This window comes from Nuphar pumila, chromosome 14 (genome assembly GCF_984573655.1).
Source record: "Nuphar pumila chromosome 14, dmNupPumi1.hap1.1, whole genome shotgun sequence".
Lineage (NCBI taxonomy): Eukaryota > Viridiplantae > Streptophyta > Magnoliopsida > Nymphaeales > Nymphaeaceae > Nuphar > Nuphar pumila.
The window spans coordinates 58,485,829-58,504,250 of NC_143262.1; positions in this window are offsets into that span (position 1 = coordinate 58,485,829).

Sequence of the window (18,422 nt, forward strand, 5' to 3'; positions counted from 1 at the left end):
CCTCATAGTCACCGTGAAATGGCATTCTGGTGTGTTCTACAACATAAGTTGGTTGTGTGAAGGATTATCATTGCATTCGATTGATTTTCATCAGTTTTTGGAAAGAATTTGATCATTCGGTTATCGGTTATGTTGTGGATCAGTTAAACCGGATACATGGATCCAGTTAAGTGTTGAGCTAATATTTCTATCAATGTTACTATTTTCTGGAATAAATTGGATTTCTGGTGTGATTTTCAGTTGATTGAGTCAATGAACTTCATTGATTGTTGATCTTTAACTACTGCGGTTACTGATTTTTACTGATTTGTATTGTTTTGAGTAGTAATTTTAGATGTTAGTTAGGTAACTAGTTAAGCTGTTAGTTAATTGAAATAATTACCATCAACTTAGTGAGTTGTAAATAGTTAGCATATAGTTACTTAGGTGTTTAGTATTAGATCATTATATTAGTTTTGGCAATTTAGTTGAGTAGCATTTGATTTGTTAGCATGTACTTGATTTAACATCTTGCAAATAGACTACTTAATTGACTTGAAATAATTCAAAATTAATAGAGCTTTACTTGTCATTTAGAATTCTTTCATAATTTTTAGCATTTAATCAGTATGTTCTGTTTAGTATATTTTCCATTTCCTTCTCTTGTATTGCTCGTGTCTTTTTGACTTGTGCAGGATCGCATAGGAGTGGAGCTGAAGCGATTACGTGACACGAAGTACAAAGAATAAAGTCTTTTTACTCTCTTATTTTAGAATTTAGGAATTTAATTGGGTTTGTAAATATTGCACTTTACGCCCTCTGCGACGGGTATTCATTTGTTGTAATAGCTAGTTGTTTTTACTTTTCTGAACATTTTACATTTCCATAATTCAGCAATAAAGATTAGTTTAGAATTGTGTGCTTGAATACAAAATATTCCCGTTCCCTGAGTTCGACCCGGTCTCATCCACTAGTGAGAACCGGTTTTTATTATTTGATGTCTGGTTTTCACATGCTTTTCATATAAAAATCTTTTCAAAATTTACAACGATTGCAAAAAGACATCAATGTCCATGGGGCTTTGTCAGTATTTTTCTCCTTCAATTTTTACTTGTCATTCAGCAAACTCGATTATCTGGCTGGAGCTACATATGACCTGCCTCCAGGAATCCTACTACCAGTTGCTCATTTCATCTAGCACATATTAGCTAAACATTGCCTCTTTGATTAGTTAACAATGTTTCATTCATGACACGTAGTCATCATGGAAAATCATAATAAATAACATGCAGCTGTTAAGTCTTTACCTTGTTTTACAGGAGAAAACTGAATTGGATGTTGAAATACATCTTCAGAGGCATTGCTAAAAAAAAATCGGATATAAGGATCATAGAGAAAGAAGATCTTGACTTAGAAAGAGCTGATGATATCAACCCATTATCTTGTTTTCAAAAGATGCTTTGAAGAAGCTTGTAAGGAATGTGATGAGGCTATTCAACTTGGCCCTACTCTTCATAAGGCACCATCTAACTCCAGCAATACAGGTATGTAAATTTTTTTTTTCTTCTTCCAGATTGCATTATAACTCTAGCATGAATGTATGCCAAGTTGGTTCACGTAGGGATACCCAATGGCTTCGATATAATATCCTCATATACACCTATATAAAGAATAGCTTGATATTTAGATATTACATGTGCATCTTTCACTAGGGGTTAAGCTTAAATAGAGACATTCACATTCTTAGCATATCTTGTAATAACCCAGTTTTTCAGGGAATATATGGAAAATCTCACTATTTGGAGTTGTGAATTCGACTTTATGTATTGTCATGGTTAGGTCTTAAATGAGAATTTACGTTTCCAGCTCTTAGATAGAATGAATGAGCATTGTAAATATCATGAATTACTTGTTCTTCATGCATTTTTTCTTTATTTCTCAAAATTTTCACAAATGGCAACACAAATGGCACGTGCACCATTTCATAGGAGGTAAACTAGTCCTAAGTTGATGATTTACATCAACGGCCATAGTCGGGATGTAAACAAGACTTAGGATTTTTATCTCTTGCGAAATAACACTGGATCCACACTGGATCCTTTTAAAAAATCATCATATTTTCAAAGCATTTTCCTCTTTTATTAGAGTTTAACTTAGAATTGGCTCAAAATATGTACCAATGGCCATAGTCAAGGTATATTGAGAGTTAATTCTATTTTAAACTCTATAAAAGCACAAAAATATGTTTTATTCTTCACCTGAATTTAAATATAGATTATTATATAATACATTCAATGACCATAGTCAAGGATGTATTATATCTTCAATCTTATTTTAATTCATTTAAAGAATGAAATAGCTTTTCAAAATCCAATTTCAAAAATTTAAATTCATTCATCATTTAAATAGATTTGCATCGTATTTCTAAATTTTTTTTCATAAAATCCAAGTAATTCTTTCCTTTCTCAGATCAAATCCTATTTTATAAATTCAAATTCAATTCTATTTCTCAAAAGGATTCAAGAATTCAATTTCAAAGTCCCATTTTGACTTTGAAACTTCAGAATCATCTTGTATTTCAAATTCCAAATTCTATCTTAAATTTAAAATCCAATTCAACTTTGAAATTCATCTGTATATTCAAGATTCAATTTCTAAAAATCATTTTCCAAGTTCAAATTAAACTTGGAAGTTATTGATTCATCTCCTGAATTTAACTCCAAATCCTCTTTAGGATCCAGGATCCAACTCTATATTGGATCTCAGACTTCAAGATCCAAATCCATCTTAGGATCCAAAGTCCAACTCCACTTTGGATCTCAGACTTCAGATCCAAATCCATTCTAGGATTCAGAACCCAATTCTACATTCGGATCTCAGACTTCAGATCCAATTCCATTCTAGGATCCAGAACCCAATTCTACATTTGGATCTCAGACTTTAGATCCATTCCATTTTAGGATCCAGAACCCAAGTCCATCTCGAATTTCAAATCTCGGAGCCAATTCTGTTTAGGATCCGGAATCCAATTCCAATTCTAGATTCTAAATCCATTTTCGGATCTAATCTGAATCTCTTAAATCCATTTCATTTTAAAATACCATTTGATTTTCTCAGATCCATTCTAAATTTCAAAACTTCAAAATCTAAATTCAAATTCCATCTCAAGTATTCATTTCCTTTCCTAAATTCAAAGTTCAAATTCAAAGTCCCTTTCTGACTTTAAAATTTCATTTTCAAAAGTTTCAAATCATTTTTTTTCTCATTTATTCTTCCAACTCTAATTTATTTCAAAGACTTAGAACTTCTCTGATCTGTCTCAAAGTTCTAAGTTAGATTCAAACCATTTCTTCATTCCCTTACCAAATCCATCTCGGAACACTTGGAAATTTTCAAAACATCTTTTCAAAAAGAGCATACATTCTTGCATTACACAAGCATGATTCATTGTGCATTTAGAGTTAGAATGAATTCTTAGATTATATTTAGGCAAAGCAAAAGGCATAGATTCGATCCTTGGTTCGATTACCCCTGGTAAAGGCGCCAGGAACGGTCGAACCTCGTACCGACGAGCGAATCCCGTCTCTTCATCTTTTTCCCGCAAATTTTCAAAACGGAGGCGAGTTATTTTCTAAATATTTTTCAAATAAAGGTCAAGTGAGACCGCGCAAAAGAGTTCCTCTTCTCTCTATCCTTCTTTCTTTTTCTCTTCTCTCTTTCTTTTCTTTCTTTTATTTTTCTCCCTTCAAAAAGGAGGAAAATAGAGGTTGGAAAAGGAAAAGAGAAGGAAGAGAGAGAAAACAACAAGAGAATAGGAAAAATTTTGCGATGATCACAGTTTTGGCGACCGTGATGGGACGAGTCTTCGTCCGGTTGAATCTATGCCCTTGCTTTGCTTTTATATAATCTAAGTCTTTATTCTTCTATGTCAGCTACATTTCCATGCAAACCTTAGGAGCCTAGACTCTGTCCTAAAGCTGACATCATTGCATATAGGATCTAAGTATGGTTTGGTAGGACCATATTGAGGAGATTACATCCATGTTCACATTAGACTTAGATCTTAAATACAACTCTCCTCAATTTTAGGGATTGAATGCAAACAATGTGTGCAAGTGTATGCTTCTATTCATTTAAATTCTATCTCTTTAGGACTTGCATTAGAGCCTTTTGATTTTTTTGCATGTTGATCATACTTTGAAAACATCCCTACCTATATTGTCCCGGTCTTCACGTTGCTGGGCTGTCTCATTGAATCATAGTTCGGGAGAAAGCCTCACAACTGGGCCACTTATTTGGGTTCGCGCCCCCCTACCACGTACCTAAGGGCCATAGTCCGAGGTATATCGGTAGGTGCTCAAGGATGTTGGGAAGCCTTTATCTTAGAACCGAAGAGATATCTTATATGCCACGTACTTCGAGCTTCGGCTTGAGTATATCGGCATACCTTAATTGAAATCAGATGATCTAAATCTTAGAGTTAGGATTAAGGTCCTATCAGCTATTTCAAATATTGCATATAGAGTCAGCTTTAGGGAGTGTTGTTTGTATATCCTTGCTTGTATATCTGTGATTATATGATATTTTATATATATATCTTCCTTATATTTTCCAAAACCCTGGGTATATATTATTCAAAATTTCCTCTTTTAAAAACCCAGGTGTATTGCCTTTTCTTTCTGATTTCTTCAAAATCTTTTTGATCCTGCCTGCTATTTTTCAAAAAATTTAAATCTTTGTCATCTATTTTCAAAAATTTATTTTCCTCCATCATGAGAAAAATGATATTGCCTATGAGGATTTTCAAAATCATAAAATCTCAAAAGTTTCTGCAAACGTTTTTCAAAAAGTTCAAATATTTTGATCTAAATCCCTTTTAAATAAACCAACATGCTGATTTTTCCTTTTTTCAAATTAGGTTTTGAGAACCATTTGTCTTCAAAATCATCATCTCATGTTTTGTTTTCTCTTTCAAATTTGGTTTTTAAAACCACTATCTTCGAAATCAAACCTCATGATGATCTCTCATGATGACTCTCCCTTTTAAAAGGATCAAATCTCGCACTGATCGTTCTTCTTACAAATGAATTTTCTTCCCAAAATGATTTCTCATTTATCTTTTAAATAAACATTTTCCTTTCAAAATTCCATATGTAGGTAGGATCAGAAAAACTCTTTTTTCTCAAATCTTGTAAATCTTCAGTTAATTTTGATATCTTTATCAGTTTCATTCATTTTATTCATATTTTTATCAAGTTTACATCAATTTTATCAAGTTTTATCAAGTTTATCAATATTTCCTCAATTCCATTAAATTTTTATCAAATCTCTGCCCTTTCAGGTTAAGGGATAAACCTGACCCTCGTTGTCCGAGGTGTGCCCTTTTAGGTTAAGCGATAAACCTGACCCTCGTTGTCCGAGGTGCTCCCATTCAGGATAAGGGAAAATCCTGAGACCCCTCGTAGGAGCAATAACGCTACCTATGAGGATTCTTTTTGTAAATACAAGTCTTGTCAATCTTTGTTAAATTTTCTAGATTTATATCAATATTCTTTTATTCAAATTTTCTTAAATTCTATTCTTTTTCCCATTCTGGATAAGGGAAAATCCTGAGACCCCTCGTAGGAGCAATAACGCTACCTATGAGGATTCATTTTGTAAATACAAGTCTTGTCAATCTTTGTTAAATTTTCTAGATTTATATCAATTTTCCTTTATTCAATTTTTCTTAAATTCTATTCTTTTTCCCATTCAGGATAAGGGAAAATCCTGAGACCCCTCGTAGGAGCAATAACGCTACCTATGAGGATTCTTTTTGTAAATACAAGTCTTGTCAATCTTTGTTAAATTTTTTAGATTTATATCAATTTTCCTTTATTCAAATTTTCTTAAATTCTATTCTTTTTCCCATTCAGGATAAGGAAAAATCCTGAGACCCCTCGTAGGAGCAATAACGCTATCTATGAGGATTCTTTTTGTAAATACAAGTCTTGTCAATCTTTGTTAAATTTTCTAGATTTATATCAATTTTCCTTTATTCAATTTTTCTTAAATTCTATTCTTTTTCCCATTCAGGATAAGGGAAAATCCTGAGACCCCTCGTAGGAGCAATAACGCTACCTATGAGGATTCTTTTTGTAAATACAAGTCTTGTCAATCTTTGTTAAATTTTCTAGATTTATATCAATTTTCCTTTATTCAATTTTTCTTAAATTCTATTCTTTTTCCCATTCAGGATAAGGGAAAATCCTGAGACCCCTCGTAGGAGCAATAACGCTACCTATGAGGATTCTTTTTGTAAATACAAGTCTTGTCAATCTTTGTTAAATTTTCTAGATTTATATCAATTTTCCTTTATTCAATTTTTCTTAAATTCTATTCTTTTTCCCATTCAGGATAAGGGAAAATCCTGAGACCCCTCGTAGGAGCAACAATGCTACCTATGAGAATTCTTTTTGTAAATACAAGTTTTATCGATCTTTATTGATTTCTAAATTTATATAAACTTCTCTTTAAGTTCTATTCTTTTTCCCATTTCAGGACGAGGGATAATCCTGAGATCACTCACAGGGGCAACAATGCTACCTGTGAGAATTCTTTTTTACAAAAATAAATCAATTTCCTCAAATGTTCTACATTTTCTTCAAAGTTCTATATCCTTCTATATTCCCCTTCAGGATAAGGGATAATCCTGAAACCCCGGCCATTCTTCTTGCTTCGATCTCTAAAAAATCTTAAATAGGCCGATCTCCTTCCCGACTCTCAGTTGGAAAACCTAGTATTCACATTGGTTATTTTGCTAAATTTTCAAATCTGAAGATCAAGTTCATCAGTCCTCGTGCTGTTTGTCTCCCAGAAAGTCTCAATCTTAAATCAAGTCATTAAATGAAATGTCCCAGCTACTTCGTTGGTCGTTAAATGATTAAATAAAATGTCCCAGCTACTTCGCTGGTGATTAAATGATTAAATGAAATGTCCCAGCTACTTCGCTGGTCATTAAATGATTAAATGAAATGTTCCAGCTACTTCGCTAGTCGTTAAATGAAATGTCCCAGCTACTTCGTTGGTCGTTAAATGATTAAATGAAATGTCCCAGCTACTTCGCTGGTCGTTAAATGAAATGTCCCAGCTACTTCGCTGGTCGCTAAATGAAATGTCCCAGCTACTTCGCTGGTCGCTAAATGAAATGTCCCAACTACTTCGCTGGTCGCTAAATGAAATGTCCCAGCTACTTCGCTGGTCGTTAAATGAAATGTCCCAGCTACTTCGCTGGTCGCTAAATAAAATGTCCCAGCTACTTCGCTGGTCATTAAATGAAATGTTCCAGCTACTTCGTTGGTCGCTAAATGAAATGTCCCAGCTACTTCGCTGGTCGCTAAATGAAATGTTCCAGCTACTTCGTTGGTCGCTAAATGAAATGTCCCAGCTACTTCGCTGGTCGCTAAATGAAATGTTCCAGCTACTTCGCTGGTCACTAAATGAAATGTCCCAGCTACTTCGCTGGTCGCTAAATGAAATGTTCCAGCTACTTCGTTGGTCGCTAAATGAAATGTCCCAGCTACTTTGCTGGTCGTTAAATGAAATGTCCCAGTTTTCACTGGTCATTAAATGAAATGACCCAGCTACTTCGCTGGTCGTTAAATGAAATGTTCCAAGTCATAAATTGCAACTAAAGGTCGTATCAAAATCTATATTGAGTTATTATTACAAAGAATTCATGGAAAACTTTGCCAATTTGCTAAAAATATTTGTTGATTCCAATATTCTTAAATGCATAAAAGAATTACCTCAGATTACCTCTAGTATTTTCTTCATAAAAGGTGAAACTCTTTGCGAAAAAGAGGTAAAATTCAAATCTTTTTCCTGTTGATCAACCAAAAGGATGAAAGAAATATCCTCAGTATGATTAGTGAAATAAATATTCAATGACATTGAAAAGCCGGAAGCGAATTGATATTGATCATAGCTATGACGTATGTTTAAAGATGATTTTCTGGCAATTAGACAATGGAAATATCTTGAGCTATAAAAGAATCCACCTAATCCATATCTTCTCATTTCTAAAGCTGCAATCAAATATCTGCAAAAGGGATCTCTCAATTGTCGTCAAGATGAAGGCGAATTAAGCGAGTAGACCCCCGGGGCCAAAGAAGATTTGGATCATCTACCAAGATGAAGGAGTTTGTGAAGGATCCTTCCAGGGAAAGTTCAGATCACCGTCAAGATGAAGGCGAGTGTGATGAGCCTACCGACAAACCCTAAATGATATTTGATTTCAGCTATCATCTAATGACCTTCGAGCCTATACCATCATATATAATTCCTGAGAAAATGAAGGATTGAAACATCTCCAAGATAAAGGAGTTTGTGACGTACCCTTCCCCAAAAAAAGAGAAAAAAGTCAGGACACATCCAAATGAAGGATGATGTAAAAAGCCCGAAAAAGTTCAATGACTCAAAAAGAGTGCAAAAAGATCATCATGGGAAAAACACCTAGATATCAAACTGCCGAAATGGCCAGAAGTCGTCTTTTCTTATGCGAAATTCTTTTATCAATATCTTTTCACTACTTGCTTTTATGAAATTGAGAATATTTCTTCTCTTCTCATATCAGGGAAATAGATAGCTTCCTTAAAGAAAGTCATCAACGCTAAAATTTTGAATTTGACTCTTAAAACCGAGGAGTTAACCTCGTTGGGGAAAATACTCTAGGTAAAAAAAGGGAATATCTTTGCACACATGTGCACATTTTTCAAGCGTTGAAGTCAACTATAAATTTATCTTATTGGCAAAATTTTCTAGACATTCTATGAAATAAATATTCAACATCCATTTGGATACAACCTAGAGTTGTTTACATTCTCCGTCTTTCGCTTTGTCGAGAGACTTGCCTTCTCCTTGATAAAAGGATTGCCTTCCCCGTCTTTCGCTTTGTCGAGAGACTTGCCTTCTCCTTGATAAAAGGATTGCCTTCCTCGTCTTTCGCTTTGTCGAGAGACTTGCCTTCTCCTTGATAAAAGGATTGCCTTCCCCGTCTTTCGCTTTGTCGAGAGACTTGCCTTCTCCTTGATAAAAGGATTTTCTTCCCCGTCTTTCGCTTTGTCGAGAGACTTGCCTTCTCCTTGATAAAAGGATTGCCTTCCTCGTCTTTCGCTTTATCGAGAGACTCGCCTTCTCCTTGATAAAAGGATTGCCTTCTCCGTCTTTTGCTCAGTCGAGAGATTTGCCTTCTCCTTGATAAAAGGATCGCCTTCCCTGTCTTTTTGCGTTGTCAAAAGATTTGCCTTTCTCCTTGATTAAATGATTGCCTTCTTCGTTTTTCGCTCTGTCAAGAGACTTGCCTTCTTCTGGTTAAAAGCATTGCCTTCTTCATATTTCACATCTTACATTCTCCTTGTTAAAATGCATTGCCTTCTTCATATTTCACATTTTGCCTTCGCCTCGCTAAAAGGATTACCATCTTCATCACCATCTTCATATTTTGCTTTTACCTTCTCCTGTCCAAAGGATTTGCCCTCTTCTATCTTTTCTGCCTTGTCAATAGATTCATCTTCTTGATAAAAAGCTCGCCTTATTCATCTTTCACCCCATCGAAAGATTCGCCTCCTGTTACCTTATTCATCGTTCATGTTGTCTCATATCTACTTATTTTCCATCTCTTACATTCCCTGGAAGAATTGCTTCATTCAATTGAAGTGTCTCTCCTGTCCCATCACGGTTTTGAGAAATTCCGTATGGTTGTTCCCACTCAGGTTAAGGGTCAAAACCTGTACTTCCTGCGAGAGGTCTTTAAATTCAAAAGTTGGTTTCAGTCTCAGCAATGAGACGCCCAAAGTTCATTCCTCTCTCAAGCTTTAGGGAACCCCATTTCATTCCTTCTTTCGCAAACCTCTTCGGATTTGTTCATCCAAACTCCGAAGGTCCCATCATGGTCTCTTCACTCGAGGATTCCATATGGTCATCCCCTTCAGGTTAAGGGTTAAGCCTGAACCTCATATCACGAGGTATCTTCCTTTTTCAGGTTTTGGTTAAACCTGAATCTCGTTTCAACGAGTCTCCCTCGTTTCGATGAGGTGTTTCCTTCCAAGTCCCATCATGGTTCTTCCCATCAAGGAATCCATGATTTGTATATCCATCCAGAACAGGATCCCATTTGAGCTTCATCTCGTGAGACATTCTCTCATAAATGTCCCATCAAGGTCCTCGCATATTCCTTTCCCCATTCAGGTTATCTTGATATATCTTTGTCCCATTCCGGTTAAGGACTAAGCCTGAGTCATTCCAAAAAGCTAATCTCGCCTCATTCATGAGACTAGATCGAAACCATTTCATCATTTCAGGATCTTCACCCGAAGTCCCACCACGATTTCCTCCTTTCTATTATTTAGTCATATCATTTTCGAGGATTTCGCCTTCCCAAGATCCATTCAAGATAAGGTTTTAAGCCTGAAAACCATGTCTTTTAAATCAATTCTTCCACACCCAGTTCAGATCTGCTGACTGGGGCATTTTTCAAAATTTGGAGTGTTTTCTTTGCCACTAAGCTCGGCTTTCAACCGGCTTAGTAGCAAAGAGGGGCATCTGTGAACACCCCAAATTTTTCAAAATCTTTTAAATATCCCCTTTCTGCCCCTAAATTCATTTTTTGAGCAATTGAGTCATTTTTAAATCTAAATTCCAGTCCATTTCTCAAGTTTTATTGAAATTAAATTCATTTCATATGTTTAAATTGATTTCGGATCTGGATCCATTGTCCAGATCCAAATATGAGTCTCCTTGTTCAAATTTTAGATTAAAATTATAGAAAATACCAAAAAGTCTTTAAATAGCTCGGACAGTCCATTCGACATCCGTTTGGATCCATCACATTATATTTCTCGATTCGAGTGTCAAAACTTGAACATTTTCTCAAAACCTGGGTCAAAAATCCCTTTTTCTGAAGAAATTCTCTCGAAATGGACTAAAATTCTCATAAAAATACTTTTGTAAATATTCCTCAGAAAAATATAAAAATTTAGTGTTTAAAACTTTGTTTTCTTTTAAAATCTTAGTTTTTACTACAAAAATACAAAAAAAAATAAAAAAATCATGCAAAAAACAAAAAAAATTGGAAAAATTTCAAGAAAAACAAATGAGTTTAAAAAACTTTTTAAGACAATTTTGCTAAAAAAAAATCAATCATTTTAAAACCATTCTTATGAAAAATGTTGTTCAAGGAGTTTCTTTTTGGAAAATCCAAAAAAATTTTACCCTTCACGAACCTTCCAAATACCTCCCTTTTTTTCTCTCGCCTGATTTTCTCAGGGTTTTCCCTCAGAAACCCTATTCCCCTCTTCTCTTACAGCTTCTCCTCTCCAAACAGCCGCACGCCCCCATGTGCGAGTTCCTCCTCCGCAAGCCACCCATCACCAACCGAAACCTCCATCTCCCGATCTCCGTCCATCTGCAACAAACCCCCAACCGCATCCTCCTTCTTCCTCCTTAAAAGGGCATTCAGGAGAACCCTAAAACGGACCCGTTATCACCCCTTCACCTTCTTCTCCTTCACGAATCCATTTTCACCCTTCCATTGTTCCTCTTCCTCTTTCACGACACCACCTTTTCACCCCAGCATCCTCTTCACCCTCCTTCCTGATTCATCATCGACTTCAGCATCGCCCCATTGCCTCCCGATCACTTCTTCTCTTCTTTTTTTTTTTCCTTTCCTTCCCCATCATCTTCTACTTCTTTCTCTTCTGTCTTTTCTTTTGATCTTCCCCCCATCGGTTGAAGGAGAAGATCAATCTCACCTTGCAGCAGCAGACAAAAGCCACACCTTCTTCCTCTCGATCGAACAAGCTGAAGGAGGTCAGTTACCACTGCAGGAATCTCAAGCAGCTGGTAAGAGATTCTCTATCTACCCTCTGTGATTTTGATTTTCCCTCTTTTCTTTTGGTTTTTTTGGTTGGTTACCCCCTTTTCTATTATATCGCATTCTCCGTGACTTTTCGCAAGCTTTCTTTCCAAATTTTCTTTATGATTATCCTTGTTTTATCATATTCCTCTGCTTTAATTTGTTTTTTTTTTTTTTTAAAAAAAGAAGCACCGAGGAAGGGGATCGACCTGCATATAGCAGGATCGATCCACCCTGTGCCATAACGAAGGAACTTCCCAAGTCCAACAATCATTTCTTGCCCTTTTAGAAATTTACGGTGATTTTCTCGATTTTTCTGTTGTAGTCTTGATTTCCTGTTATCGCCCCTTTTGTCTTATATACTGTTTGATTCCCGTTGTCCTTAACATTTGAATTTATGGTAAATTGGGTTCTTGACTGATAGCCATAGTGGTAGACTATGATCTGGGCTTTGTCCCATGGCGCTAGTGTCCAGAGTTTGTTGAGAAATGATATGCAGCCCTCCCTTTGATTTCATCTCAAAGATCCAGAAACTTTGTCCACACCAGCTAGTATTAAGCATAACCCTACTGGATCCATCGTGAACAAGGTTAAATCCATGGTAGATTCTTATTAAGGGACAGTATTGGAGCGTTACATATTACCCAGAAGTCAATAGGTGTCGAGCTTTGGAAATCCCCACCTCCAGACATCGTTCCTTCAGTGACAGATCAACTCCCTGAGACTACCCTGCTGAATAGCAACAAAGGGAATATCGTGTGCCATTTTGCTGTTAAAAAAAAAAAGAAGAGGAAAATTGGTCAATAGAGCTAATTGTTGATAAGGAGGGGTCGCTATAAAGATAATCATGCTCTCTTCAAGGGAAAACGACATAAGCAAACCAGCAAGAAGAGGTCACCCAATGGTCCTTACGATTCATATTAAGAAGCTTTCATATATTTAAAGGTTTGTTGCTGAATAAATTAACAAAAATAAATGATATTTCCGAGTGTCGAGGTGATTCATTTCTTTTTAAGCTTATTAGATTAATCCCTTCTCAAATGCAAATAAACTTTTGACAGTTTGATTATGCATGGTACAGATGTCCTCATGGGTGGTCTTATGGATTACTCGATATAGAGAGTTTTGTTGGATCAAATAGCCATGTGGCAAAGCATATGCTGTTAATTTTTTTATGGACAAATGCAGGTTCGGAGAGGAAAAGAGGCAATGATTAAGAATCCCTCTGTTTAAAGACAATTATTTTTTTTTTCTTTAGATGATTTCATCAGCTGAAGTATTCTTTAATGAAATGACTCATGCCAAGTTGAGGTAACAACAGCAAGTCACGTGCCTTGGTTAGGTTTTCTCTTATTTCCGTTTTGAATCAATATGTACAATCGCATGTTATAATATTATTTTCGTTCATTTCTAAGCATCTATAGCTCCTTTTACCTTTCCTGAGTCATCTGTATATTTTACTGATTCACACGTTGATTGATCATCCTATGAGTTAAACACCAACTGGGTTTCAGCAACACCAACATCAACATACTCATTCTAATGTCTGTGCCATGCTCATTTTTTGCAAATAGCACACTTATATTAGCTGTATTTTGTTACATTTCTTAACCATCATATCTCCTATGCACAGGATACAACTGTGACCACATCATCGGTGTCCATACCAGCCCCATTACCATTTAGTCACCCACACATAGCAACTCCACCTAGGCTCTCATATTGCCCTCCCTCATATCCGCAGTGCATGGCTTCTCCCAACCATACATTGTATACTTCTGCACCTGTTGTACAACAGCACACAGATGTCTTCTTTTAAATCGTTGTAATTTTGAAAAGATTTTTATATGAAAAACATGTGAAAACCAGACATCAAATAATAAAAACCGGTTCTCACTAGTGGATGAGACCGGGTCGAACTCAGGGAACGGGAATATTTCGTATTCAAGTACACAAATCTAAACTATTCTTTATTGCCGAATTATTGAAATGTAAAAATGTTCAAAAAAGGTAAAAACAACTAACTATTACAACAAATGAATACTCTTCGCAGAGGGCGTAAAGTGCAATATTTACAAACCCAGAATCAAATTCCTAATTCTAAACTAAAAAGTAAAAAGAAGCTTCTACTCTTCGTACTTCGTGTCACGTAATCGCTTCCGCTCCAGTCTGTGCTATCCTGCACAGTTCAAATGAACACAAGCAGTACCAGAGCTAGAACATGAAAGAAATGATAAAAGACATCTAAATGACTAATTACAATTGAAAAACTAATTCTAATTAAATCTACTAACCAATTAACTAATTAGAAAACAATTAACTAACAATTACTTAACTAATAACTAATGCTTACTTAACAAAAGATGAATGTAAAAACAAAACAGGAAATTAGAAAAAAAACAGAAAATAGAAAATTACTAAATGACTAAAACATGAATTCAAGGATTTGTAAAACAGGAAGTTGCTGAATGAAGGTAAAGAAACTTAAAAATTTCAGAAAACAAAATATGAGAGAAAAAAACAGGAAAATCAGGACATGAATTTCAGAAAAGAAAGTAAATGAAACAGAAATTTAACAAGTGAACAATAAAACCGAATGTTAATGCAATGCAAGACATATAAAAAAAACAAACAAACAGGAACTTAATGCAATGAAAAATACTGTAACATTACTAACAATTCAGGAAAAATATGAAATGGAAAACTTGGAAAATGAATTTAACGAAAGCATATAATGAATGTAAAAGCAAGAAAAACAGAAAATTACAACATTCAGGAAAATAAGAAAATGCTATGCTTCAAACTGAAATTTAAAAACAGGAAAATTCAAACAAAAATCTACTCTATGTGATGAATGAAAAACAGAATTCAATAACAAATAATGAACTACTTATGAAACTAAAATACAGATCTAAGTAACTACTTAACAAAATAGAAATCAGAAAATGAACAGAAAAAGGAAAAAAAATATGAAACATAACTATCGGTTTTTTTTTCTTTTGTTTTAAATTTTTTTATTCTGTTTTTCATAATCAATACAGCTGAAGAAAAAAAAATTAACAAAGCTGAAAAAGAAGAAGAAGAAGAAAAGAAGATTAAGAAAGATCTGAAAAAGAAGAAGAAGATTAAGAAGAAATCGGAAGAAGCTGAAGAAGAAGAAGAAGAACTGAAAATTGGAGGAAGAAGAAGAAGAAGAAGAACTGAAAATCGGAGGAAGAAGAAGAAGAAGAAGAAGAAGAAATAGAAGATGAAGATCGAATTGGAAAAAGAAGAAGAAGAAAATCTGAAGGAGAAGAAGAAAGAAGAAATCGGATGAAGAAGAAATAAAGAAGAAGATGAAGAATAAGAGGAATAATCGGGATAAGAAGAAGAAGATATCAGAAGAGAAGAACCAGACTTACCGTGAATCACACCTGGAATGGTTAGAAAAGAAGTCGGTCATCCACCGTGCGCCATCGCCGGAATTAGGATCCATCACCACCGGCTGCTGGAGTTTCAATAGAGGAAAAAGGGAGAAGGGGAAGTTAGGGAAAGAAGCAGCCACCGGCGATGGTGGAAGAGATTGAGAAAAGAGGGAAGAGAGGGAAAGAGGGGAAAGAGGGAAGGTTCAAGCGTACAGGGGAGACAAATGATTTTTTTTTCCTTCATGGGTTTTAAAACCCCAAACCGGCTGGAACCGGTTTGAAACCGATTTTTTCAGTTTAAAAAAAATGCAAACCGGTTCCAGCCGGTTTGCTATTTTTTTTTTTTTTAGTTTTTAAAATTCAAAAACCAAACCGTGTAAACCGGTTTATTAGAATTTTTTTTTCTTTTTCAAAAAGTTATAAACAAAACTTTATTTCATTTATAAGGAAAATAAAAATTATTCTACTAATTTTTTCTTCTTTTCTAAAAAAACAAACATTTAAAATGATTTTAAAAACTATTTTCTCTATTTTTTTATTTTATTTTTAATTGAAAACTAAAACTAAACTACTATGAATATAACAAAAACTAAAATATGTATAAAAATGTAAAATAAAACTATTTTTCATGCATTTTCTATTTTTAAATCATTTTAGCACATTTACTCGAAAACTAACATAAAATTGGGTTTTTGAAACATTGTTTTATAAAATCATGCTTATTTAAATGTTAATAAATCCTGAATTATATGCATGATCAAATACCCCCATGCTTATGTTTTGCTAGTCCTCGAGCAAACTAGGAAAATGCAAGAAATCAAACTATCACCTAACTCACTTTCGTAGGAATCACGGTTGCATTTAGCTCATGCAACAAGCCCTTTCAACCCCTGGGTTACCCCAGTGGACGAGTAAGGTCTCGTGAGGGTTTGCAGTGATGCTACCCACAAACATCTCTGTCATGTATGCATAATATTACACATCCTCACAATCAGTAAATAATTAAAGACTTTGTTTTCACAAATATTTCCTGTTGTTTCAAAATCAAAACATAATTAGAGTCTTTTATATACCACCACAGAAAAAGAATTTCTTTCACTTTTCTAAATATCACAATTATTTATGTTTTATTCTTAGAAAATCCAATAAAAACATATTATTATTTACTTATCCTCACTCATATGTTTTCTACACAGGTTTTCTCAATTACACTTCTAAGCATTGAACTTTTCTTTCTTTTTAAGCTCTTTTCTCTCTTCTCTCCTTTTTTTTTTCTTTTCACGCTTTTTCTTTTTCTTTTTGCGCACTTATTTTTCTCTTATAGCTTGCGTGTGGTCTGCTTTTATGCCTTGTGCAATGTCAATATCTTTTATACTTTTTTTTAATGCATACCAAAAGATATCAACTAAGACATAAAAGTGACTTCTTTCATTCACCCTTATAACATGAGAGTCAAACATTTCAACTTGTATCTGTTCTCAGTTACTTAGGATCATGAAGTTTTCCACTCTCCTTTTCGAAAATGGAATTAAAAGTTTTAACTTACATCTAAGTTCCATCTACTAAGGATTGTGGAATTATCCAAACAACCTAACGCATGCTATTTTTTCTTTTGAGCTCATTTTTATGCTTTTGTTCATTTGCTTAGTTTTTCAAAAATAGAACTGTGCATATTCATATTTATGATTCAAAATAAACTCTAACATGTATCTATCATCATTTCCTCGAAATCCGCATAAACAACCATAATTTTTAGATCTATGTCAGAAAATTTTTTTGTGGGGCTTAAAAAATCCTCTAAAAACATCAGATTTGAAATAACATTCATATAAGTTCAAACTCTTTCTTTAAAAATCTACTTTTCATGAGAGATGTGTAAACATGTGCAAGAACGTAAACAGAAATATCAAGGTGTGCAAACTACACCCTCCCCCATGCTTGAATGACACTGTCCCAGTGGCACTCCCCCATGCTTATATGAAACTACGTGAATGCACATGAGAGAAATAAATGAGGGAAAAGAGTAGAATGACCTGACATGAATTACAAATACACGTTCTATGAATGTAATAAATGCAATGTATACATGACAAAACACAAAACTCATGAAAGAAACAAAAAGAACATGAAAAACTCATGAATAAAACGAAAAAGTAAAAACAAAATAAAATCTATAAATTCTAAGCAAATCTAATAATATACAAGATATGGGTTGCCTCCCATAAAGCGCTAAGTTTCACGTCCCCAGCCAGACGGATCCCTGGAAAAACCTTCATCGTCCATGAGATCAATGGACATGAAGTCAGACTCAACCGGGCTCTATGAAGAAAAGAGTGTCATCTGCGACACTACGCACTGTGTTTCCATCCCGTCTACCTCTAACTGTAGGATCATAACTCTCTCGACGTGAAGAACATAGATTAGTCTCATCTGAGAGACTGGTCAAGAATCGAGAGTCTAGGACCGACCGAGTATCAATGAATGCTACTTCAGACAAATGGTGAATATGATATGGCTTGACTTGGTCAAGCATCTTCTGCATCTGCACCTCTTGCTTACTAAAAATTGGTGATCCTAAAGGCTGAGAAAATGGGGCTTTATATAATGAAAATGTATGCTGTGAATAAGGCCTCTTCTGTTAAGGTATCATAGAGATCGACTCGTCAGTAGAAATGATATGAGATTCATGAGTCGATTCCTGAGTGGAGTGACATGCCTTCCCATACTGAAGGGATGTAACAGATTTGACTTGCTCATGATGTGAATCAGTGGGTTGCAAGTCAAATGACATGGAATCCTCTCCCTTTAAGACAACAGACTGACTATGAAGGTTCCCCTGGTTTTGCCTAATCAATGTCTGAGCTAACTGTCCCATTTGAGTCTCTAGCTTGGCTATTGACTGCGTATGGGAACAAAGAGTGGCCTTGATATCAGAAAAGGCTTCTAACATCTTCTCTTGAAATAATGAACTTGGAATGGGCTCCTGAGGAGAAGGTAGACTAGACTGGGGATGAACCTGTGGAAATATAGGATGCGAGTAACCTTGTGAAGGGTTATTGGGTCTATACTGTGTATGGGAAGGCTGATGGGATGGGGAAATAAACTGGTTTCGCCAAACTGGGTTATATGAGGATGTAAATGAATCA